Here is a 7,500-nt window from a genome sequence, read left to right on the forward strand (position 1 = left end):
CTCATTAAATTATGAAAATCACACTGTATACACACCTTATGATAAAGCACAGTAAATTATGTTAATTCTCATTGTGAATGTTATAGTAAAGTGTGATAAATTATGTTAATTCTCATTGTATATATTATAATAAAGCACAGTAAATTATGTTAATTTTCATTGTGTCTGTTATATTAAAGCGTGGTATATTATGTTAATTCTCATTGTGTGTGTTATAATTAAGCACAGTGAATTATGTTAATTTTCATTGTGTCTGTTATATTAAAGCGTGGTATATTATGTTAATTCTCATTGTGTGTGTTATAATTAAGCACAGTGAATTATGTTAATTCTCATTGTATATATTATAATAAAGCACAGTAAATTATGTTAATTTTCATTGTGTCTGTTATATTAAAGCGTGGTATATTATGTTAATTCTCATTGTGTGTGTTATAATTAAGCACAGTGAATTATGTTAATTTTCATTGTGTGTGTTATAATTAAGCACAGTAAATTATGTTAATTCTCATTGTATATATTATAATAAAGCGCGGTAAATTATGTTAATTTTCATTGTGTCTGTTATAATAAAGCACAGTAAACTATGTTAATTTTCATTGTGTCTGTTATATTAAAGCGTGGTATATTATGTTAATTCTCATTGTGTGTGTTATAATTAAGCACATTAAATTATGTTAATTCTCATTGTATATATTATAATAAAGCGCGGTAAATTCTGTTAATTCTCATTGTGTGTGTTATAATTAAGCACAGTGTTAATTCTCATTGTGTATGTTATAATAAAGCATGGTAAATTATGTTAATTCTCATTGTGTATGTTATAATAAAGCGCGGTAAATTATATTAATTCTCATTGTGTATGTTATAATAAAGCGCGGTAAATTATGTTAATTCTCATTGTGTATGTTATAATAAAGCGCGGTAAATTATGTTAATTCTCATTGTGTATGTTATAATAAAGCACGGTAAATTTTATTAATTCTCATTGTGTGTGTTATAATAAAGCGCGGTAAATTATGTTAATTTTCATTGTGAATGTTATAATAAAGTGCAGTGAATTATGTTAATTCTCATTGTGTATGTTATAATAAACCGTGATAAATTATGTTAATTATTATTGTGTATGTTATAATAAACCGTGATAAATTATGTTAATTCTCATTGTGAATGTTATAATAAAACACGGTAAATTATGTTAATTCGCATTGTGTATGTTATAATAAAGTGTGATAAATTATGTTAATTCCCATTGTGTATGTTATAATAAAGCGCAGTAAATTATGTTAGTTTTAATTGTGTATGTTATAATAAAGCGGGCAAATTATGTTAATTGTCATTGTGTATGTTTTAATAAAGCACATTAAATTATGTTAATTCTTATTGTGTATGTTTTAATAAAGCATAGTAAATCATGTTCATTGTTATTGTGTATCTTATAATAAAGCGCAGTGAATTATGTTAATTCTCTTTGTCTATCTTTTAATGAAGCACAGTAAATCATGCTATTTTTTTGTTTTCATTTCTTCTTAAAATTCACAAACAAAAATGTAGAGGCTGTTTTAAAACGCTGTATACATGCCAAAATCTATTTACGAAAAGTTGGGTCCAGGAAATATTTTTCTTGCTTCCAAACAAAAAAACTTCCTTGATTCTTGTCAGCGTCCTTAGAAAACACTAGAAATCAAGGGTTCTTGTCTGTATACAGACCAAATATCTATTTACAGCGTTTAACTGAAGAAAATATCCCCCTCTCTTAAAAAAAAACTTCCTTGATACTTATCAGTTTTCATGGAAAACCACTCAGAATCGAGGGTGTTTTTTCTCGTGTCAGTGCGAGATACGATTTTGTTGGGAAAAGAAAATTTCCTTGATGCTAATCAATTTTTATAGAAAGCCAATCAGATTCACGGCTTTTTCTTCAGTTATTGGAGTGCTCGATATCTTACAAAAACTTCCTGATCAGCTTCTTTTATTCATGTGTTAAAGTACAGAAATATTGGATTTGTTCACTACACGTCTTTGTAGCATTTGCGGGGAAATGTTTGTCCCTACATGATATCTATGCTGACCAAAAAACTGCAAACAATAAGATTTCAAGTGTAATAGCCCAGATATCACATGGTCAATGTGTACCATGGTCAGAATGCAGAGAATCATGATTTAAAGGCATTTAAGTCATATGAGTAAGGGGATGCTTACTCCTCCTACACATCTGATCCCACCTCTGGTGTGTCTACGGGTCCGTGGTTATCAAACCATCTATTTTATAATGCTTATAGGAGTTATGAGATTGATAACTCTTCGTTATCACCAGCTTTCATGAGTCAATTTAAGGTTGTGATAGACAATCATTTAGCGTGTTTGGCAAACCCAGACCCTTCCTAGTCGTCACACCAGATCTTTGTTTATAGGAGTCATGAGATTGATCACTCTTCGGTATCTTCGTCTTTCATGCGGCATTATTGCATGAAGATGGTCTTGTAAAATTTCAATCTCCATATTTAGGGATATCATAGAGGTTCAATATCCATAATTAGGAATCTTTTAAATCTAGGCAAACAGTGCAGAGCATTGTAGTATAATGATTAATCTGAATATTTAAGATTATGTAACTATTCTCATGAAGTTCAAACGAACAACCAATTATATAGATCTAGTTCAATGCCAAATTCAAATGCATCAGAAAGACTTGTTCTGTGGTTGTGTGCACATCTTTAGAGATTTGAGATTGTTGAAGCATTATCACAATATTATATCAATGTTAGATATGTTTGTATTATGAATTTATCGCCTACTCTGACTTACCGGGAGTTGTCGTTATTTGTTATTCTAGGATAAATTTATCGACTATTTTTGTATCGTTATGCTCTACCGGTCATGGAGTTGATTTTAACTCTATATTTAGCTGTAGAACAGGTATACATATATATATTTCGGGTGTCGGAGAAGTGAAAAAAATGTAGACGCAAGAGTGATTCTAGTTTTTACCTTAGTGATTCAATATTATTAATAGGCTACAGCTCAGTGAATGTTCATCTTTGGGCTCCCCATTCATTTTACGAAGTTTATATCGCGTTTTGCAATGAGTATACTTGTATTCTAAATTAAGCGTTCATTGAATATAGGTCAAATATTCATAATTATAATTCATTAATTTATGGCATCCTATATCAGCTATGTCCTATTCAATATCGTTTGATTAATAATGTGTATTCAATGTATTGGATAGGTAAGTTTATAATATCATAGGATGTACTATATTTCCAATAGGTGACTGTTAGTCATTACTTGTAGCTCGAGTCAGCTTATGAACGACCGGTAGCCGGGAAAATCACTGTGGATTGACACGACACATCATCGGATCACGTGATACAGGAACTTCCTCGTGTTGATATATTCCTGGTGTCTCTATCGTATGTAGCCTGTTATAATCGATATCGATGAATGACCCAGGCAGATCTATGTATGTAATCATTAAAAGTAGTGGCCTACAACAGAACGATAAACGCCTCCCTATAGAAAGTTTCTCACACTCATCAAATGACAAAATATCCTCATTTAGGTATCAAATCGAAATATGTAAAATATTGTATACAGGTTTTACAATTGCTAAATGACGTATTTATTCATCACAATTTCCTTAATTTGCACTATTACCAAAAACGTTTACTCTGATATCTACATTTAAATCCATTGAAATCGTGAAGAAAATGAAATACACCTTAAAAAGCTTCAAAGTCTTTTGCATGTATTTATAGTTAATTTGGCTCGACTTATTGGCACTCTGTTTTCCCCTAAAATAGCTCTTACAAGTTTGCTGTTATTTCGGATTTCCAAAATTTCGGCTTGAGCATCACTGAAGAGACATTATTTGTCGAAATGCGCATCTGGTGCATCAAAATTGGTACCGTATAAGTTTTATACTTTACTTTGTTGTGTGATTAAGGGTTCGTTAGCGTGTCACACGTACTGCGACACGGAACATTCGTTTTTAAGGTAATTTCCGAGGACCCGTGACATTTTCACCCGATGGCGAATTGTTTGACGATGGAACTGTCATTACTTGTTTTAACGACTTAAATTTGTCGCTGCTGGGATTCGAACCACGGTCTTACGCAAGCGGGGCGAATGCCCTAACCTCTAGACCAGCGCGGCGGTGGCTGGTGATGAGGCGTCCTTTATTGTGTCAGCATGTTTGTCAGAAGATAAATAACCCAGTGCACTTATCATCAACTTTAAAACGAGGAAGGAAATGAGAGACCTACAGTAGGCCTTGTCTGATGATGTCCAATCTCCGTGTAGAAAATATTGATTGAATAAATATGACGAGGAAACTGAATAAGCTTGAATGAAATGTAATTAACTGTGATTTAAAAATTGAATGTGTTTTTAAATGTTGATTTACATAATGCAGTGTGTCTAGGTATGTTGATTGACATAATGCACTATGTCTAAATATGTTGGTTGACATGTCGTTTTGTTGTACACGTTGAAATCATAGAGTACCCGCATTACACGAACTAAGTATGAATGTGGTAAGTAACATCCGTTAATTATATGAACTATATGTTTAACAAGTCGTTATAAATGTTGTAACACTGTCCACTCTAAATCTAACATATAACAGATACAACACAGACACGTGTACCTGTAGAAGTACACTCAATTCCATAGCTTATTCCTCAAACTAATTGACTATTTAAAAGTATACGCTTATTCTCAACTTAATCTATACATGTATATGTAATAAGTCGACAAAGATATAATGGTTAGCACAATAATTCATATTTTGAATTGACGTTGCTATGTACATTCTAGTAACAGAACCGGAAACGGATAAATAGGGGGTATTCTTTGCAGGGGTATACTAAAGTAGCGGTATTCTATTTGAATTACGATAGCCTCTGATTTCAGCTTCATTCCTGGTACATATTACGATAACCTCTGATTTCAGCATCATTCCTGGTACATATTACGATAGCCTCTGATTTCAGCTTCATTCCTGGTACATATTACGATAGCCTCTGATTTCAGCATTATTTTTGGTACATATTACAACAGCCTCTGATTTTCAGAATCATTATTAGTACAAATTACAATAGCTTCTGATTTCAGCATTGTTCTTGGTACAAATTACAATAGCCTCTCTTGGGGATCTGAGTTAGAGGGTCTCTACAGCCCAGTAGCTAAGTACTTCGTTACTAGCTTGACAATACGGATGTATATTTAATTGCTGCTATAAAATTTAGAAATTCATTTCAAAATCAAGGATTATCTCCCTCATGCATAGCTCTTATCCTTGGACGAATTTGGCTACACTTTTTTGGCACGCTGTTTTTGGCTATATTTAGCTCTAAAACTTTATAGTTATTTCGGATTTCAAACATTTCGGTTGAACATCACTGAAGAGACATTATTTGTCGAAATGCGCATCTAGTCCATCAAAATTGGTACCGTATAAGTTTGACATTGTGACCCCTGGGTCGAGGCCTCTCCTGGTGGACTGTTAGTCCCCGAGGGTCTCTACAGCCCAGTAGCTAAGTACTTCGTTACTAGCTTGAAAATACGGATGTATATTTAATTGCTGTTATAAAATTTAGAAATTCATTTCAAAATTAAGGATTATCTCCCTCATGCATAGCTCTTATCCTTGGACGAATTTGGCTCCACTTTTTTGGCACGCTGTTTTTGGCTATATTTAGCTCTAAAACTTCATAGTAATTTCGGATTTCAAACATTTCGGTTGAGCATCACTGAAGAGACATTATTTGTCGAAATGCGCATCTGGTGCATCAAAATTGGTACCGTATAAGTTTGACATATAGGTCCTCAGTATCGCTTGCTTGCCGTAAGAGGCGATTAAATGGGGTAATCCTTCGGATGAAACCACAAAAACCAAGGCCCCGTGTCACAGCAGGTGTGGCACGATAAAAATTCCTCCCTGCATAAGAGCCGTAAGCGCAGAGCATGGGCCTAAATATTGTAGCCCTTCACCGGCAGTGGTGACGTCTTCATATGAGTGAAATATTCTCGAGAGGGACGTTAAACATTATTTAATCAATCATTCAATATCCTCTGATTTCAGCATCATTATTGGTACAAATTACAATAGCCTCCGATTTCAGCATTGTTCTTGGTGCATTTTGATACAATTTTGACATGATGCACATGTCAATTTTCTTCAATACAAGATTAAAGCATTTCCTGCTAACGTAATGATAAGGTGATGCAGGTTTGGGGGTTTTATTTGAAATAGTGAAATTGATAAAAAGTATATAATTATGAAGTTCGGATTTGCCAAAACTTGTATTGTCGCTATTTTTCTGTATAGCGTAATAATTTACAAATGCCTTCGTTATTGTATTTTGTGTATCATGTTATGTATCTTGACAAGTCTTGAAATATTCAAAGAAATACGTGATCAGTAGAGAGTTCTAAACATATGTATGAAATATATTGTACATAACGAATATGTATAATAAATTTATCTATCAATAAACTCCAGTCATATCAGTAAGCAGTGTGGTAAGGGGAATAACTCTTGGCTGTAAACGATGATTGACAAGTGGAATTGATATGCTTTTATTTATATTGTGCTATGTTATGATATTCATTAAATGTTTATCAAGGCCATAGATATATCAGTATTTATTGAATTCTATGATATTCTTTAAATACTAATTGTGGTAACTGATATGGCGATGTTAATGTTAACTGAGTATATGCCATATGGCAGGAGAAAGTAAGGAAAATGAACGGTAATCAATATCAGAACTCCTTAAAGCTGTTTGTGGTATGATGTGTAACGTCCCGCATTCATATGGTGACGAATCATTACCGGTGAAGGGTTGCAAAATTTAGGTCTATGCTTGGTGCTTACGGACTTTGAGCTGGGGGAGGATCTTTATCGCTCGACACATGTTGTGAGACTCTGCCATGGTTTCGAGACCTCATGCGAAGAGCGGCACAATTTAGTCGCCTCGTACGTCAAGCACGACGTACTAAAGGACCTATTATAATCCCACGGGATCCAGTATTGTGAATCTAGTCATCATATATCTGAAGAACCGTCGTACAACATTGCAAAACTAAAATATCACTTGACCAATGCTGCACATAACAATTTCTGTACTTTTACTTCCAATTTGACCCTGATCCTAGGTGACTTTTTTTATATATAAATGTGATGGAATTTCATTGATCCTGTCTTTGATTATTTCCATATAAGTTAAATCCCTGCTAGATAAGAGCGTATGTGATCATGATGTAGAACAGTACACAATTGAAACAGAGCAGTCCTGAACACCGAACAATCATTTTATTCAATTGAATACAAATATACATTAGCCTGAAGATGATAAACAACTGATAAAAACTTACTAAATATATCATCGCAAATTGAGTAAATAGTTGCGTTGGGTAACAATGGGAATTCCTCTATTTGTTTATGATCGACCCTGTAACCTCTGATACAACATCAAAGTGCTTTACTGGTTG

The sequence above is a fragment of the Ostrea edulis genome, chromosome 8 (genome assembly GCF_947568905.1).
Source record: "Ostrea edulis chromosome 8, xbOstEdul1.1, whole genome shotgun sequence".
Taxonomy (NCBI): Eukaryota; Metazoa; Mollusca; class Bivalvia; order Ostreida; family Ostreidae; genus Ostrea; species Ostrea edulis.